The sequence below is a fragment of the Ursus maritimus genome, assembly GCF_017311325.1.
Source record: "Ursus maritimus isolate PB19 chromosome X unlocalized genomic scaffold, ASM1731132v1 scaffold_X1, whole genome shotgun sequence".
Classification (NCBI taxonomy): Eukaryota; Metazoa; Chordata; class Mammalia; order Carnivora; family Ursidae; genus Ursus; species Ursus maritimus.
In genome coordinates this window covers 15,419,355-15,438,026 of record NW_024423319.1, presented here as the reverse complement: position 1 = coordinate 15,438,026, position 18,672 = coordinate 15,419,355, and positions in this window count along the sequence as shown.

Below are 18,672 nucleotides of genomic sequence, written 5' to 3'. Positions count from 1 at the left end.
CTTTAGGATTGAAAACAGAACTTCATGGTCTAAGAAAGATTCCTGAATGATTTCTTTCTGCTAAATCCTCTAGTACTTCACTACCTGGAAGGTCGGCAAAGAAGCTGTGTGCGTGAATGAAGTAGGAGGTGAGTGAGATTATATAACTTGGTTCATAGATGACATACTTTCTCATTGTTCTCACTGTTTGAGAGAGAAGGAACAAAGGAGAAGACATGTGAGAGTGTAGAAAATGCAAGGTGCTGATATTAATGCTACAGTATAATCTTCGTGGGTGTTTAGCCTGGGGACTAGAAGACTAAGGGGAGACATGCTAGTTGTCTTGAAATATTTGAAGAGCTGTCATGTGGAAGAGGGAGTAGACTTTTCCCTGTAGGCCCAGAGGGCATAACTAGCATTAAGAGATGAAAGTTTTAGGAAAGAAAATTTTCACTCACTATAAGGAAGAACTTTCTAATAGTGCACAGCATTGGAACGGTCTGTTGCATGAAGACACAGGATACGTTCATTCCTATCCTGAACACCCGTGAATTAAGGGTCCTGTTGAGAAGCATCTTCAGGGAAGGAAGGATGAAGCAGAATTTAATCTAACCTCTTCTTAATAGTATGTCCATCCCATTCTGTCTTTTTTCCTCTCTGTTCTTTCTATCTATCTATCTATCTATCTATCTATCTATCTGTCATCTAAGTGTGAAAAAGAATAAATTTATGTGGGTGTGTCTTGAGTGTGTGTTAGGGTATTGGGTGTAGGTTCTGTATATATATTTACCTCCTTTATGTTTACCAACAAAATAATGACAAGGATAATTCTGTGATAACATACCAGGCTCCAGAGGCACATTTTTGTAGGATGAACAACTTTTTGATCCAAAAAATCTGAGTTCAAATTCTGCATTTCTTAATTTTAGCTTTGTGATCTTGGTAAAGCCATTGAACCTTCATAGGCCTCTATTTCCTTTCATGTTTTTTGATATTGAGTTCTGTGAGTTCTCTGCATATTTCGGATATTATCAGTTATATAATTTGCAAATATCTTCTGATAAGATTAACATTTATTTTTTTTATTTAAATTCTAGTCGGTTAACATATAGTGTAATATTGGTTTCGATATTTGACTCCCATATCATAATTATACAGTTATTGTGAAATTAAATGAAACAAGGCACACTGAGCACATTGCAAACTGTCTAGTGTAGAATCAGTAATAGAAAATAGTTTTTCATACATTACCTTACCTTGGTTTTTATTGTTTGTATAAATATATTAAGCTGATAGAATTTTAATGTAATAATTTAAATTTCCAAGTATCTGTTATCAGTAGAATACAACTGCTTTTCTGACTTGAGAGAGTTTAGCCAATGTGAATTTTTCTTCATAAAGACAATTTTGCATATCCCATCCCTGTTTCTAACGAAAGGAAATGTGACGTGTGTCACTTTCACTTTGTAAAATTGAACACAAGGCCAGCCTGTAGAAATATTTCCCTTCAAAATAACACATTGTTTGTTTATTTTAAAATTTTGCCTTGTAAAATAGTTGCATTATATCTTTACTAAATTGCTGTTGCTTTGGAGATGTTTTATTAAGGATAAACAATTTTGGTGCTATAATTCCCAGAGAATATTTTAATTCTTACTTATCTGTAAAAGAGTCTGTAGTTTTGTTTTTCACAACCCTGCGTATTTGTAGATACTCTTCTCAACATCTGTGTAGGAAAGTTTGTAGACACATACTTAAATTCAGAATTAAAAATAGAACTGTATAAGAAAATCAAATTTTATACCTCTGATTGTGCTATAATGATATGCTTAAGAAGTTCCTTTAGTGCAGGCAATAGTAGAGAAACTTCATGTGTGTGTTGATTTGTATATAGTTTCAGAGTTCATCATGACAAATATATAAGGTATGCACATATTACACTGTTCATGCCTGATTAATTGATGAAAGACAGGTGTGTGAGTGTATTCATATATATCAGTATGTCCTTATCCTCAACTTTGTGTGCTTGTCTAAATGATGAAGATTTTTAGTGTATGTTTGCTTTCAGAACCTATGTCTGGCTAGCCACTGAGGAATCTTTATTTAAATTCTGCTACATTAATTATTTCTGATTGAATTATGTAGTTGATCATATGAATCATGAATTAGAGTCTCAGATTAATGTGACTGAAAGTATCAAATACCACATATTTTCAGTTTAATTATTTTCTTCCATCAATATTTCTTAGTTCTTATTAATTTTTAAAAGTCTTTTGATTAAGATATAATGATATCATAAAACTGTTGAAAAAAATAATGAAGAAAATGAAAATAATTCAGTATATTAAGATCCAAACAATTCCAGTGATAAATTTTGATAAGACTTATTCCTCGTGTATGTGTGTGTGTAGCAGATGGGAAAAAATAGCCATGGCAAGTGACATGCATGTGAAATTGAGATGTCAGTAGGACAAAAACATCAGAATCATAAATATCAGAAAAACACTAGTCTCTAGTAATTTCCTGTAATCTTGAGGTGATCTTTTCATTTCTACAGAACATGTGAAAGAGGTTGATAATGAATTTCTCTTTCACCAAAATGACAGTCACCCAGATGATATATGGTTGTAGATAAAAATATGTGGTTATATAGTTTATAGCCTGAAGCTTCACATAATATGTTAACACAGGCTTTTTGTGTCCTTCAATAATCATTGGAAATGTTGCTTTTTTATGACCACAAAATAATAAATTACAAGAATAGACAGAAATGTTTTTGTTGATTCATTTATTGAACATTTAGATTGCTTTCCATTTTTTGCTTATACTAACAGTGGTACAGTGAAGATATATGTACTCAAAAGTTTTCATGTGTCTTCTAACTTCTGGTAATTATATTTTTATGTATTTAGATTAAAGCATATTAAAATTTAAATTCCTTTGATTCTTATCACCACACCACATTCTAGAGCATCTGTGCCAATTTATAATTCTACAACTAAGTTAATATGAAAAAAATTAGTTATCCCTGAACCCAATAAGAACAATATAAGTAACAGAAAAAGGCCTCTGCTGTATGTATTCAGGCAGTGACATTATCTTACAGAGTTTGAAATGGAAATGGTTTTATTTTCAAGAAAATAGCAAAAATAGTGGAAATTATGGAGCAAGTAAAAAAAAATAATTAGAATTTATGAGAAGGAACCAAATTCATGTTCTAGAAATAAATACAGTATCTCAAACTAAGGCCATATTGTATATGTTTAACAGAAGATGGGACATGACAGGAGGCAAATGAGTGAAAAGGAGAAGTTGTGAATTGAGAATACTTAGTATGAAGCACAGGGCCAAAAGAATTTTAAAAGATGGACATAATATAAGAAAAATGTGGTTACAGTAAAAAAAAAAAAGTGTAACATATGTAATTTGAGTTCCAGAAAGAAATGAGAGAAAGCAGAGCAGATGCAATATTTGAAGATGTGATACCTAAAATTGATAGAAGGCCTCAACTCACAAATTTATGATTCCCAGTGAATCCCAAGCAGAATAAATGCAAATAAAGCAACACATATGCATTTCATAGTCAAATTTCTCAAAGACAAAGCAAAAAAAAAATCGTTAAAAACAGGGGGAAAAAGATGTATAAGGTTACTTTCAAGTAAGCATCAGTAACATTAAAAGAAGGATTTTCTCCAAAAGTAAAAGGAAAGCAGAATACAATTGAAAGGCATTGTTACAATAGAGAAGTAAAACCAAACCTAAACAATTGGAAAATCTTACTGTCCTGTGATACTAGCCCTGTCTTAGACTATTTCGGTGCTGTAATAAAATACCATGAATGGGTAGCTTACATACAAGAGAAATTTATTTCTAATAGTTCTGGAGGTTGGGAAATCCAAGATCAAGGTGCCAGGAGATACATTGTCTGATAAGACCCCATTGCCTGTTTCATAGATGGCACCTTCTTGCTGTGTCTTCACATGGTAGGAGGGGAAAGCAAACCCTTTTGGGGCCTTTTTTGTAAGGGCACTAATCCCATTCATGAGGGCTCTACTACCCTAATTATCTAATCCACTCCCAAAGGCCCCAGTTCCTAGTACATCACCTTGGAGGTTAGGATTCCAGCATTTATATTTTCAATGGACATTAGCAATTGGGCCATAGCAATCTCCTGGGAAAATATTTTCAAAATCAAAAGTTAAATTCTCCCAGCATTTTTTGAAGATTACTTATTTATCAGTCAAGGAGACAAAGCAGAAAAGAATATGCAATGGTTAAAAAAAACCCTCTTTTCAATAAATGGTGTTGGGAAAACTGGACAGCAACATGCAGAAGTGGACCACTTTCTTACACCATACACAAAAATAAATTGAAAATGGATGAAACACCTAAGTGTGAGACAGGAAACCATCAAAATCCTAGAGGAGAACAAAGGCAGCAACCTCTTTGACCTTGGCTATAGCAACTTCTTACTAGACATGTCTCCTGAGGCAAGGGGAACAAAAGCAAAAATGAACTACTGGGACTTAATCAGGATAAAAACTTCTGCACAGAGAAGGAAACAATCATCAAAACTAAAAAGCAACCTATAGAATGAGAATGGGAGAGGATATTTACAAATGACATATAAGATACAGGGTTAGTATCCAAAATCTGTAAAGAAATTGCCAAACTCAACACCCCCCCCAAAAAAAGAATCCAGTCAAGAATTGCGCAGAAGACATGAATAGACATTTTTCCAAAGAAGACACACAGATGGCCAACAGACACATGAATAGATGCTCTACATCACTTGGCATCAGGGGAATAGAAATCAAAACCATGATGAGATACAACCTCACACCTCTTAGAATGGCTAAAATTAACAACTCAGGAAACAACAGATATTGGCAAGGATTTGGAGAAAGGGGGACCTTCTTACACTGTTGTTGGGAATGCAAACTGGTGCAGCCACTGTGGAGAACAGTATAGAGGTGCCTCAAAAATTTAAAAATAGAACTACCCTGTGACCCAGCAATTCCACTACTAGGTATTTAGCCAAAGGATACAAAAATACTGATTCAAAGGGACACATGCACCCCGGTGTTCATAGCAGCATTATCAACAATAGCCAAATTATGGAATGAGCCTAAATATCAATTGACTGGCGAATGGATAAAGAAGATATGGTGTGTGTATACACGCACGCACACACGCGTGCACACACACACACACACACACAATGGAATATTAGCCATCAAAAAGAATGAAATCTTGCCATTGCAGGGACATGGATGGAGCTAGAATGTATCCTACTACTAAGTGAAATAAGTCAGAGAAAGACAAATACCATCTGATTTCACTCGTATGTGGAATTTAAGAAACAAAATAGATGAACACAGGAAGGGAAAAAGAAGAGAGGGAAACAAACCTTAAGAGACTTTTAATTATAGATAACAAACTGAGGGTTGCTGGAGGGAAGTGGGTGGGGGATGGGGTAAATGGGTGATGGATATTAAGGAGGGCACTTGGGTTAAGTACTGGGTGTTATATGTAAGTGACAAATCACTAAAATCTACTCCTGAAACCAATATTATGCTATATGTTAACTAACTAAAATTTAAATAAAAATTTGAAAAAAAAGATATATACATATTTACACTGGAAAAAAAATACATAAGTGAATTCTTCAAATTGAAATTAATTTCCACCACATGGAAAGCAAAATCACAAAAAATGAATAGCATCAGTCTGTTAATGTGTAGATAATTAGAAAAGAATATTATATAACAGTCTAGTGAGGTTTATAATGTATATGTGTATATATATGGCAAAGATCACACAGGGCATAAAAAGAGGTTAGCTACAGGTGTATTTATACCTATGTGAGAATCTTGTATTTTATAGAAATAGTAAAAATACTAAGGAAAAGTTTAGATTATAATAGCTTAAGGATATTTAATGACTTTAATCTCCCGATACTAATAAAAGAATAATAAATAACAAAATCCTAATATAAAAAATTGTACTTGAATATATAATTAATTGAAAGGAAATGTATTTACCAAAATGAGATAGGAAATAATAAGTAGAAAATGGCTGACTTAAGCTTTCCTTTACCAGTCACTCTTTTAAATGTAAATGGACAAAATGTTCTATTAAAAGGCAAAGATTGTCAGGGTGATTTAAAGAATACAATTATATGCCTTTTAAAAGGGGAGATACTTTGGGGGACCAGGGTGGCTTAGTGGGTTAAGCATCTGACTCTTGGTTTTGGCTCAGGTCATGATCTCACAGTCATGAGACTGAGTCCCAGTTGGGCTCCACGTTCAGCACGGAATCTGCCGGAGAGTCACTCTCCCTCCCTCTTCCTCTCCCTCTGCTCTTCTCCTCTCCCCACTTGTTCCTCTCTCTCACATGCGCATGCATTCTCTCTTTCATAAGTAAAATCTAAAAAAAAATAATAAAAGGGGATATGCATTATAATAACACAAAATGTAAGAAAAAGACAGAAAGAATATATCATGAAAACTATAACGAAAGTATAATTTAATATTTAAAAAAATGATTATGTCAGACCTTGTTAAAATTAAGAACTTTTATCTTTTGCAAGGGAAACCCATACATACAAATCAATAAGATAATTAAAATATGTATTTAACAAATGGCTCTATCCAGAATATGTAAAGAACTCCTGGAAGTGAATAAGACAAGACAGTGCAATTTACAATTAGATGGTAAAAGAGCATGAACAAGACTTTTAGAAAACAGCATATCTTTGGGGCACCTGGGTGGCTCAGTCGTTAAGTGTCTGCCTTTGGCTCAGGGTGTGATCCCAGAGTCCTGGGATCAAGCCCCACATCGGGCTCCTCTCCTGGGAGCCTGCTTCTTCCTCTCCCACTCCCCCTGCTTGTGTTCCCTCTCTCTCTCTCTCTCTCTCTCGCTGGCTGTCTCTCTCTGTCAAATAAATAAAATCTTTAAAAAAAAAAAGAAAAGAAAACAGCATATCTTTATGTCCAATAAGCACATGGAATGGTGTTCAAAGTCATTAGTCATTAATTAAATGCAAGTGAAAGCCACAGTAATACACTAGTACATGTACAGATGACTAAAATTGAAAAGAAAATAATACCAAGTGTTGACAAAGATGTGAAAGAACTGGAATTCTCATACTTTGCTAGTGGAACTGTAAATTTCTGTCAGCTTTTCAGAAATCTAAGTAGCACTTTGTCTTGGGTTACATACATTTGTTGACCCAGCAATTTCACTCCTTGGTGTATAACCAAGAGAAATGAGTTCTATTCCTTATGATATAATTAAGAATGTCTGTAGCAGTTTTATTTATTGTCGCCATAAACTGGAATCAGCCCAAATGTCCGTCAGTTAGAAATGAAGAGATTGCGGTATATTTACATAATGGCATATTACATGTCAACAAAAATATAAGTCATTGCTACATGCAACAACATAAGAAAGAAAGAAGTTTACTACAAAGTAATGCCTGTTATAGGATTGCATTCCTATGAAGAAGGCAAAACACATGTATAGCAATAGCAGTCAGAATGGTGATTACTTTAGGTTTATGGTTAAATGGGAAGTGTTAGGAGGGAACATCTGGGGGTGCTAGAAATCTATTTCAGTATCAAGGTAGTGAGTACACAGGTATATTCATCATATTGTCGCTGAAGATTTCTTCTTTATTCATTATACCTCAATATAATATTAAATGAAACAGGTTTCAAAGGTTATGGAAAACAGGCAAGGAGGCAGATATATATATTAGATTTGTCAGTGCTTCTAGTGGAAAGTGAATACAGTCACTTAAAAAGGACTGAACACTTCTTGTAAAATTATAATGATATTTATATTTTTATTTTATTTTTAGTGTTTTTTTAAGCTTCAGTAAATCAACTCCTTTTATTAACAAAAAGTTTTGTATTAGTACTGATTTTATAAATAATTGAAAATTAGTTCTTGTTCAATCTTATTTAATCCTGCTGATATATAATGTATATAATGGTAATGCTAAAGACTATAAAATCTCAACTTCCTCCCTCCCTCCCTCCCTTCTTTCTCTTCTCCTTTTCCTCCTCCTCCTTTTTTTAAATATGTTACATTATTTTTAATATTTTTAGAAGATTTTATTTGAGAAGGAGAGCACATAAGAAAGAACATAAGTGGGGAGAGGGGCAGAGGAAGAGGGAAAAGCAGACTCCCCATTGAGCAGGGACCCCATTGCAGGGCTCCATCCCAGGACCCTGGAATGATGGCCTGAACTGAAGGCAGATGCTTAACCAACTGAGCCACTCAGGCACCCCAAATTATAATGATGCTTAAAAGATGAGTATTGTAAGAAGTGGAATGAGATGGAAAAACCTCCAAATGTTAAGAGAAATACAAGAAAGTAAAACAATAAAAATTTCCCTAGATTCATTATTATGAAAGACAAAAGTAAATAAAGAGGAATCTATAAAAGAACAGCATAATGGGAATAAAATGTCCATTCGGAACAAATTTTATATCATCACTACATGTAATGAAGTAAGCATCAGTTATTACAGGAAAATAAAAAGGCTGTTTAAAAGCATAATGAAAATATAGGCTGTACATAAGAGATACCTGTCAATATAGCTTATATAGTTTTTAAATATAGAAAGAAAGCAAAATAAACCTGTATAATACAGCACAACAAAAGGAAAATCTTTATATGTTATCAGACATGGGTGAATTCAAGTCAGAACAATGATTATTCAGTAGAAATTATGATAAACAGTATATCAGAAGCTCTGTGATCTTGAGTAAGCTAGAGAGATACAGTAGATCAGGCATTGTATGCACAGGGTGGATCTCTGCATGAGACCCTGCATTAATCTGTGGTCTAGAAAGAGCTCTATAAATTCTTTTTACTAGCTCAGGAATTAAAAAGGAAGCTTGTATCTACCTGTGACTCAAGGAAGGGAAAAGCAGCTACGTGAAATTAAAGAACTAGACTTATGGCATATGCAGTGTTGAAATATGAATTAACAGCTCCTTCCTGGTATATAACTTTTATAACAGAGAATTAGCCTTAAGTTGGGCAAATTGCAGAAAGGAAATGAGAAACAATCCATAGCAACAGTTTGACAGAATGGACAACACATGAATCCCATATTTTAACAATTACTACTGATTACAAGCTCATATTAGAAAGTTTTAAAGCACATTGAAAAGCAAATTGCCCTGAGGATAAATCTAGCAGACCATATGTAATACTGTTATTTCTGTATATATAATGAGGATGGGTTACATGATCTATGTCAATATATGCTTTTTTTAAAAGATTTTATTTATTTGACAGAGATAGAGTGCACACGCAGGGAGAGTGGCAGTCAGAGGTAGAGGGAGAAGCAGGCTCCCCACTGAGCAGGGAGCTCAATGTGGGACTCGGTCCCAGGACCCTGGGATCATGACCTGAGCCGAGGGCAGATGCTTAACCGACTGAGCCACCCAGGCATCCCTCAGTATATGCTTTTTGTGCATTTGTTGTACATAGAAGGAAACAGAAGTTCATAAAATGGTTGTCTTACTGGGGAAGGACAGAGGAATGGGAAATTGAAAGGAAAGTAGAACTACATTTGTAATTTTATACTTGAATTTTTATTTTATAATAGGCTCATTTGCTATACTCTACTTATTAAAACGTAGGCATATAGACCTAAAAATATTTAAGACCTAAATAATAGAGTGATTTACTTTATTAAAATTTTTAATGTAAGAGAATCGCTCTGTTATTAAAAAACTGATCTAAAAACAGATAAATGGATAAGCAAAATAGAGGACAGAACACTTTCAAACTCATCCTATGAGGCTAGTATTACTGTGATATGAAAACCAAACAAAAATGTCATAAGAAAGCTACAAACCAACATGTCTTGTGAATATGTACCAAAAGTTTCTTAAAAAAAAACCAGAAAACTTAGATACCAAATCTAGGAGTATATGAAAAGGATATACCATGACTAACAGGATTTATCCCAGGAATGTAAGGTTGGTTTAACATCTGAAAATCATATAATATACCATACAAATAAAGAGCAAAACACACAGAGTATCTCAATAGATGCAGAAAAAGCATTTGACAAATTTAACATTTCTTCATGAAAAGATAAACTATTCAGCGTTCTAGGAATAGAAGAGAACCTCCTCAACCTGATAAATGGCTTCTACACACAGCTACAAGATACAGTACAGAGAGTGAATTCTAATGTAATGGGCTTTAGTTAATAATATATTGAAACCAGTTTGTTAAATGTGTGGTTCCAGGAACATTCTACGCTAATATGAGATTGTTAGTAGTAGGAGAAAACAGAGTGTGCATGAGGAATTAAGAGCTAAAACTATAAAAGTCTTAGAAGAAAATAAAGGTTTAAATGTTTGTGACCTTTGATTATGTAGTAGTTTATTAGATACAACATCAAAAGTAACAAGTGATAATGGAAAAAGAGATAAGCTGGCATAAAAAACAAAAATCTTTGTTTTCTGAAGGACACAAGACAATCCCTAAGCCAGGGATGGGAGAAGATATTTCCAATTTTTATATCTTATATGAAGCTTATATGTAGAATATATATATATATAGAGAGAGAGAGAGAGAGAGTACGGACGCACAGGGGGAGAGGGCCCACGGGAGAGGGAGAAAGAAAATCTTAAGCAGGCACCATGGCTCAGCACGGAGCACTATGCGGGGCTCAGTCTCACCACCCTGAGATCATGACCTGAGCCAAAATCAAGAGTCGGAGGCTTAACCGACTGAGCCACCCAGGCACCCTTAGAATATATATATATATATATATATATTTTTTTTTAAAGTTCTAGAACTCCATAGTGAGAAGACAACCTAATAAAAATATAGGTAAAGGATCTGAATAGACATTGTATACTAAAGAAGAATATATACACATGGCCAGTACACAAATGAAAAAAAAAATTACTCAAAATTATTAGCCATTAGGGAAATATAGATCAAATCCACAATGAGATACCATTTAAACCCAACTAGGATTGCTGTAATCAAAAAGAGAAATCAATGTAGAAATCAATGTAGGCAACAATGTAGAGAAATTAGAACTTGTGTGGAATATAAAACATGTCCACACAAATACATGTATATAAATGTTCACAGTAGCATTGTTTATAATAACAAATGAAAACACTACAGATATCCATCAAGCAATGGATGATGAAATGTGGTATATCCATTCAAAGGGATCTTTTTTGGCAATACAAAGGAATGAACTGCTGATACCTGCTACAACATGGATGTACCTTAAAAACATTATGCTAAGTGAACAAAGCCATAAATGAAAGACCACATTGTATGATTCTTCTTACAGGAAGTGTCCAGATACCTGAATAGGCAGTTCCATAGATAGAGAAATTAGATGGCTTGTTGCCAGAGCCTGAGAGAAGGAAGGTGAGATTGGAGGAATTAGGAGTGAGTGTTAATGGGTACTGGGTTTCTCTTTGGAGTAATGAAAATGCTCTAAAATTATTTGTGATTATGGGTACACATTCTTTGACTATACTAAAATAAACATTGAGTTGAATTGTATATGAATTATATCTCAGTAAAGCTAAGTAATCATTCTGAGTTCACCAAAACTGTAGAGAGAATTGGATATTGCTATAGAGAGAATAGCATAGAAGACAGGAAACTATAAGCCTATCTTAATTGTATGAACTAATCGTTAATAATGTATTTGCAAACAGAAACAATATGTTAAAAAAGTGTTAAATTGAGATCAAACAGGGTTTGTACCAGTAGTTCAAAGATGTCTCAATGTTAGGAAATTTTAGATGTAAAGCACCACATTAGCATATAAAAAGGGAAAACCCCTAGAATTCTCTCTTGTATTCTGAAAAGGCTTTTGTTACTATTCAGTCTAGGACTTTCAGTCCCAATATCATGGTGAATTAAACCAAAATGCTTGGAGACCCTTTTATTTAAAAAGCATGCTGGATAAAATGTGAGAAAATTTTTCAGAGCTTAATTTGCAGGGGAAAAATCTGAAAACACCAGGTGCTATAAATAAAGAGGGAACAAAACCCAGAGAGATAAGTATATCTGGCGCTGCAGATACTCCCCAAAATGAGTGGGGAGATGTAAGGGAAATACGGGTCCTAGGGATTACGGACATTTAGTTTAACATCCATAGGGGAAAAATTTATAAGACCTTGTCCTCTGAAACATAGGATATTAGAAGTTAAATCCCACAATACAGCCAGAACTCAAATATCTTTGCTTCAATTAAAGTGATCATACTAGAGAAGTCCTTTTAGAGAAATGTAAACTCCATGTGTATGTCACACACAACAACTGAATAGACTTATTGAAATGTAAGTTACTGAATTCTTAAAAAAAAATAGTTTCCACGATGAAATTACAGGCACAGATATTTTCATTGCTAAATCCTGTCAAAAACTTCAGAAATAAATAATACCAATGTTACAATATTTCAAAAACACAGAAGAGGGAACACTTCTCAACTCCCAATGGGAAGGCAGCCCTGTTCTGGTATCAAAATATGACCTAGAAATTGCAAGAGAAAACTACAGACAAATATCTATTCTAAATATAGATGCAAAAACCCTATAAAACATTAACAAATAGAACCCATCAGTGTACAGAGAGTATAATACATCATGACAAAGTGGATTTTTTTTTTAACCTGGGATGTAAAATGGGTTTAACACATTTGGAAGTCCATCAGTGTTATCCAATACATTGACTCAGAAGTGGAGAAAACCATAGTAGTATGTCCACCTCAGAAAACTAGAAGAGAAGGGTGTTTCCTCTACTTCATTAAGAGGTATCTTAGGAAGTGTTCACCTTGCTTGCTACCTGATGGTGAAAAACAGCCCTAAAATCAGGAACAAGGAAAGGACATCTCAGTTCACCATGTCTAGTCAAACTTGTCCTCAAGACCCTAGCCAATGAAACAGGCCAAGAAAAAATATAAAAGGTATACAGCCTGAGAAGGAACTCTGTTTATTTGACTATTAGATGATCACAGATATTGAAATTACTGAGGAATGCACAAAATGCTAATACTAATAAGTGCATTTTGCACACTAGCAACAATGAATTGGAAAAACATTGAATTACCACTTACAGTAGCATAATAATAAATGGAGTAATTAAGAATGAATTTAACGAAACATGCAAGACTTAAGCACTGAACTGTAAACATTGCTGAGAAAACTGTAAGAAGTCATGGATTCATGCTAAGATACGGCGTTCAGGAATTTGAAGAGTTAATATTTAATGTGTACTGGGAAGAATAGAGTTCCTCCCCTCAAATTCACATTGCCCCAGAACCTGTGAATGTGGCCTTATTTGGAAATACTGTCTTTGCAGATGGAATCAGGTTTATTTAAAGTCCTCCTGGATGAGGGTGAGCCCAAATCCAATGACTAGTATCCTTTTAAGAGTAGGGAATTTTTGACACATCCAGTGACTGGTGTCCTTTTAAGAATAGGGAGATTTTTCACATATTTAAGGACAGAACAAAGAGAGCCATGTGAAGATGGAAGCAGAGGTTAGAGGGATGCTGCCACAGCCAAGAAAACCAAGGATTGCCGGGTGCCACCAGAAGCTAGAAGAGGCGTGGCAGGTTTTTTTCCCTGGAGCTTTTGGAGGGAGCACTGTGCTGCCAACAGTTTGATTTTGGACCCCTAGCTTCGAGAACTACGAGGCAGTACAACAGTTATTTTAAGCCACCCGGTGTGTGGCAGTTTGTTACAGCAGACATAGGAAAGAAATCTACAATGGGATACTTCATAGGAAGAAAAAAAAAAGAATGAACAACTATACACAAAACATGGATACACCTTAAAAAAACAGTGAAAAAAAGTAGGAATAAAAAAATAACGTTACGTATGATTTTCTTTATATGATATGCTAGCTAAAAATATAGTGAGATAAAGCCTATCAGTATCTCCTGGGTCCAGGTGTGTGAGGAATTTACTGCAAATGAGCACGAGCTAACTTTCCAGGGTGAAGAAAATATTCTTTCTTGTTGTATAGTTAGTTATGTATAACAGCTGTCAGTACTCATCACCCTGTACCCACCAAAGGGATCCATTTTATGCTATTCAAAGCATATATCAAAAAAGGTAATTTAAAATTCATGTGCACCCAATCTAGCAAATTTGAAAATAAAAGTAAAATAAAAATAAAGGTCTTGATTTAATTGGTTAGTAGTCAATCACTGTTCAATATTGAGAGTTGAGATCATATTTTACAAAATTCTGTTTTATCTTGTCTTACTTCTCACACCAGTTTCCCAAATTGATAAAATATTTTCAAAGAAATATAGTTTTGTAATTGTCATGATAGGCCCATGATATGATTATCATTTATTTAAATTTTCCATTTTAAGAAAGATATTTATGATTTTTGCTTTTAATTATTTAATTTATCTGCGATTTATGTGTGGTTATCAAAATACAAGTAATTAGCAGTAGTGTTTTATAGCCAGTGGACTTTTTATTCCCTAATTATTTGAAACAAATATTTTTATCATATAATACATTCATGAATATTCTCAGCTCTCTGGACATTATATTCTATTCCTTGGCTCCATGTGCCCAGCCTTTTGTCAGCATATCCACTCTTGTTTTCATTTGCTTATTTATATGTTTTGGTAATCACTCATGCAAGATTTTTTGTCTTCCTTTTCATGACTTCTAAATGTTAATTTGAGGTGAAATTCAGAATAATTCGTGATGTTTTAAAAATAAGGTGTACTGATTACTTTTGGAGAAAGTGGTATCTACATGGGTTCAAGTGATTGCATCCTAGAAGATGGAATTCTGAAAGTCCTCTTAAGTCTCTCAATAATGTTTTATATTTCTCAAGATGTTATTTATGTTAATTTTATCATTTATGTATAATTTTATTGTGATTTTGAGTAAGATGTATTTCTGTTTTCTCATTTATAAAGAAGTTATTGATTCTGTGTATTCAGTTTATAATCCATCTTCTGTTGCTCATACTTGTAGTATTTTGTTGTTGCCTCGTGTGTTTGCTGGTCAGGTAATACTATCACCATAGAAATTATTATTGTATCATCAGTATTTCAAGTGTTAAATCAGTTACTCTTCTCATAGCTTGAGTAAGTCACTCAGACTAGTATTAAATAACAGTTATGATAGTGGACATAATTTCTTTTGTTTCAATGGATGTAATTTGGCTTCCAGATTAAAATAAATATCCTTTATCTTTGAAAGACAGCATTGCACCGAGGTTGAGAGTATGGCCTTTAGAGTGATTCTGCATTGACTAGTTGTCTGACTTCCATAGGTTACTCAGCCTTCTGAATCTGTCTTCACTTGTAACAGAAGTTTTCTTAGTGCCTATCTCAGAGAGTGATTGTGAGGATTAAATTAGATAATGAATGTAGTATTTTCTACAGTGACTGACATACAGTAAGGGCTCAGTAGTAGCAGAAGCAGGTGCAGATGCTAAAGAAAATGTCTTTTAGGATTCTCATGAGGAGCTTAAGCCTTTTTTCTCCCTATTTATATTATAGATAATAAGATATAATTTATTATATTAACATAACATAGTAATAGAATTCATGACATTAAGTCATGTACTGATGGAATAAAAATGTATTCATCAGGAATAGCATCTTTTAATACAAAAATGGATTTGATTTGCTGAGATAGTATTAAAAGTGTTTTTTAATCTGTACATGTATGATTAGTCTGTACATCTACTCTTTCTGCAGGATCATAGTATTAGCTTAAACTAGGTTTCTAAACTACGGGACACCAAGGTGACTCAGTCGGTTAAACATCTGTCTTCAGCTCAGGTCATGGTCTTGGGGTCCTGAGATTGAGAGCTTCTGCCTCTCCCTCTCCCGCTCCCCCTGCTTGTGCACTTGCTTACTCTCTCCCTCAAATAAATAAATAATATCTTTTAAAAAAATTTAGAAACTAGGTTTGTAAAATATGAATTTTAGTTCTTTTTGTAGGTGATGGAACTGTTTATATAGCATATTAATTATCAGTATCTTGAATTTTGAAAGATATTTTCTGTAAAACAATGAGTATAATGCTATATTTGAGGCAGTACTTTTACTTTCACTTTTTCCATATTCTCCATTATCATTGTCTTACTCAAGTTTTCTTCCTTTAGATAATCTGTATCTTACATAGAAAATCATCCTTTCAATTGAAAATTAATAATTAATAGCATATAATTGTCGATAGTATTTTTTATAATTTACAAATATCTATTTTCTTTATTGTGTCTTTGTTTCCTTTCTAATTAAAATTAATTTGTGTTCACCTTCTGTTATTGATTACAGTTACAAGAAGGCTTTTTAGTTTTTTTGTGATTGTTTTTCCTAAGTATTTTACAAAAGGGAGGAAATTATATTCATATTATTTTGTAAGCTGCTTTTTTCCCACTTAATTTCTTCAGATGTCACTAACTTTTATATTCTGATTTTTCCCGTAAGTAGTTTTGTGGATTTTCATAGTAACAGGTTTACTGGGATACCTACTGTACAATTCACTTATTTAAAGAGTACAATTGAATAGGTTTAGTATATTCACAGAGTTTTGTAACCATTAATATAATCAATTTTAGAACATTTTCATCACCCCCTAATATACCCCACACCCATTATTTTTAATGCTCTCTTGGCATTCATTGTGAGAACATACTGCGGTTATTTCAGTATCCTTAATTATTGAACAGATAGATTGTTTATATATTATGATATTATAAACAATATTCTGATGGACATCCTTGTAGCCAAAGTTTATGTTAAAAATTCCTGAGCATAAATGCAAAAACCACCAGATACATATACCAAGAGCTTAAAAACCTGTACAATTTTTAATGGGAAAATAGGTTTCTTCCAAATTGTCCAACACTGGGTATTGCCATTAAGAGAACAAATCCAATGTAATGCTTGACAGATGATAGTATGTTTTTGTATTATTTTGTTTTCCTTTGAATGTTACAAGGTGGGATATATTTTAATATGTTTATTGACTGTTTTGGTTTATTTTCTGCTTTAGAAGTATGTTAAAACAATTTTTCTTTTTTTTCTCCTTTTCACTTTTTAATAGTAACTTTGTTTCTTTTTCAATTTCTATATATCTTGTTTAAATTGCTTGTCTGCCTTCATTTTGCAATTAAGGTAATACTAGGTTTCCCTTTCTCAGGTGTTAATGACAGTGCAGTTGCGTTTTAAGTTCTTTGAGAGTAATCATATTCTTAAGTTATAAAGAACTTGTTTTTCATCAGAAGTGGTAATTGAATTTTATAGGTTCATTGAAAAGTTAAGAAAACAACAGCCTTAGTTTTTTTCTTAGTCACATGTCTCATTTCATACTGATGACAATATCAGGTTGAGCTCTAAATTTGCACTTAAGGGACTGACAAAATTGAACAATGAATATAGAAAATGATGTATTTCACAACTTTGTATTTGCCCAACTTATAAAAGCTCAAAAGCAATATATGGATTCCTTAGAAAGTTAAACAAGGAGTTACCCTATGACTAAGCTATTTCACTCCTAGATCTATACCGAAATGTAATGAGAGCAGGTATTCAGGTATCTGTAATGAATGTTCATAGCAGCACTATTCATAGTAGCCAAAAGGTGAAAACAACCTAAATATCCATCAGCTGATAAAGGGATTTAAAAAAGTGTGTACACACGCACGCACACTCGCGGGAGGGGGCTAATATTATATAGCCATAAAAAAGAAGAAAGTACTGATACATGGTGCAGCCCAGATGAATCTTGAAAAATTAGTGATAAAGAAACTAGAGGGGCGCCTGGGTAGCGCAGTCGTTAAAGCGTCTGCCTTCGGCTCAGGGCGTGATCCTGGCGATCCGGGATCGAGTCCCACGTCGGGCTCCTCCGCTGGGAGCCTGCTTCTTCCTCTCCCACTCCCCCTGCTGTGTTCCCTCTCTCGCTGGCTGTCTTTCTGTCACATAAATAAATAAAATCTTTAAAAAAAAAAAAAAAAGAAACTAGACACAAGAGATCACATATTGTCTCATTGTATTTATATGAAATGGCCAGAGCGGCAAATCTATAGAAACAGAAAATATATTGATTGTTGTTAGGAGCTGAGGTGCGTGACGGCTTACTGGGTGTAGTTTCTTGGAGATGATGAAGAATTGTTAGAACTAAATATAGGTGGTGTTTGCACAGCATTGTGAATATAGTAAATGCCACTGAATTGTGTACTTTGAAATGACTGATTTTATGTTATGTGAATTTAACCTTAATGAGAAACAAGAAATATGATTGTAGGAAGAACATCAGTGTACTTGAGGATATAGTTAAAATGAACTCCTATGGGGTTAACTGATGTTGTTGTTGTTTCTCTTTACCTTGTCTTCTAAATTCATGGTTTTGCTTAATCTCATAAGAATCATAAGAAATGATTTAAGAACTCATTGAATATTAAATTATTTCAGGTGGAACAAAGTACATAGGTTTTTCTTTTAGGAGCCACTTGCACATAGAAAATAAATGTTGATTTCTGGCTTCGGTGTCAGGGTACTGATTTAAAATATGAAAAGACCTTTCTGTCTCTCAGAATCACTTGTTTTTTAATTACATATACCACTGTCATAAGAAGTGATATAACCTATTGACCCTAGAATTTGAATTGTTGAATCTATTTTATAAATAAAT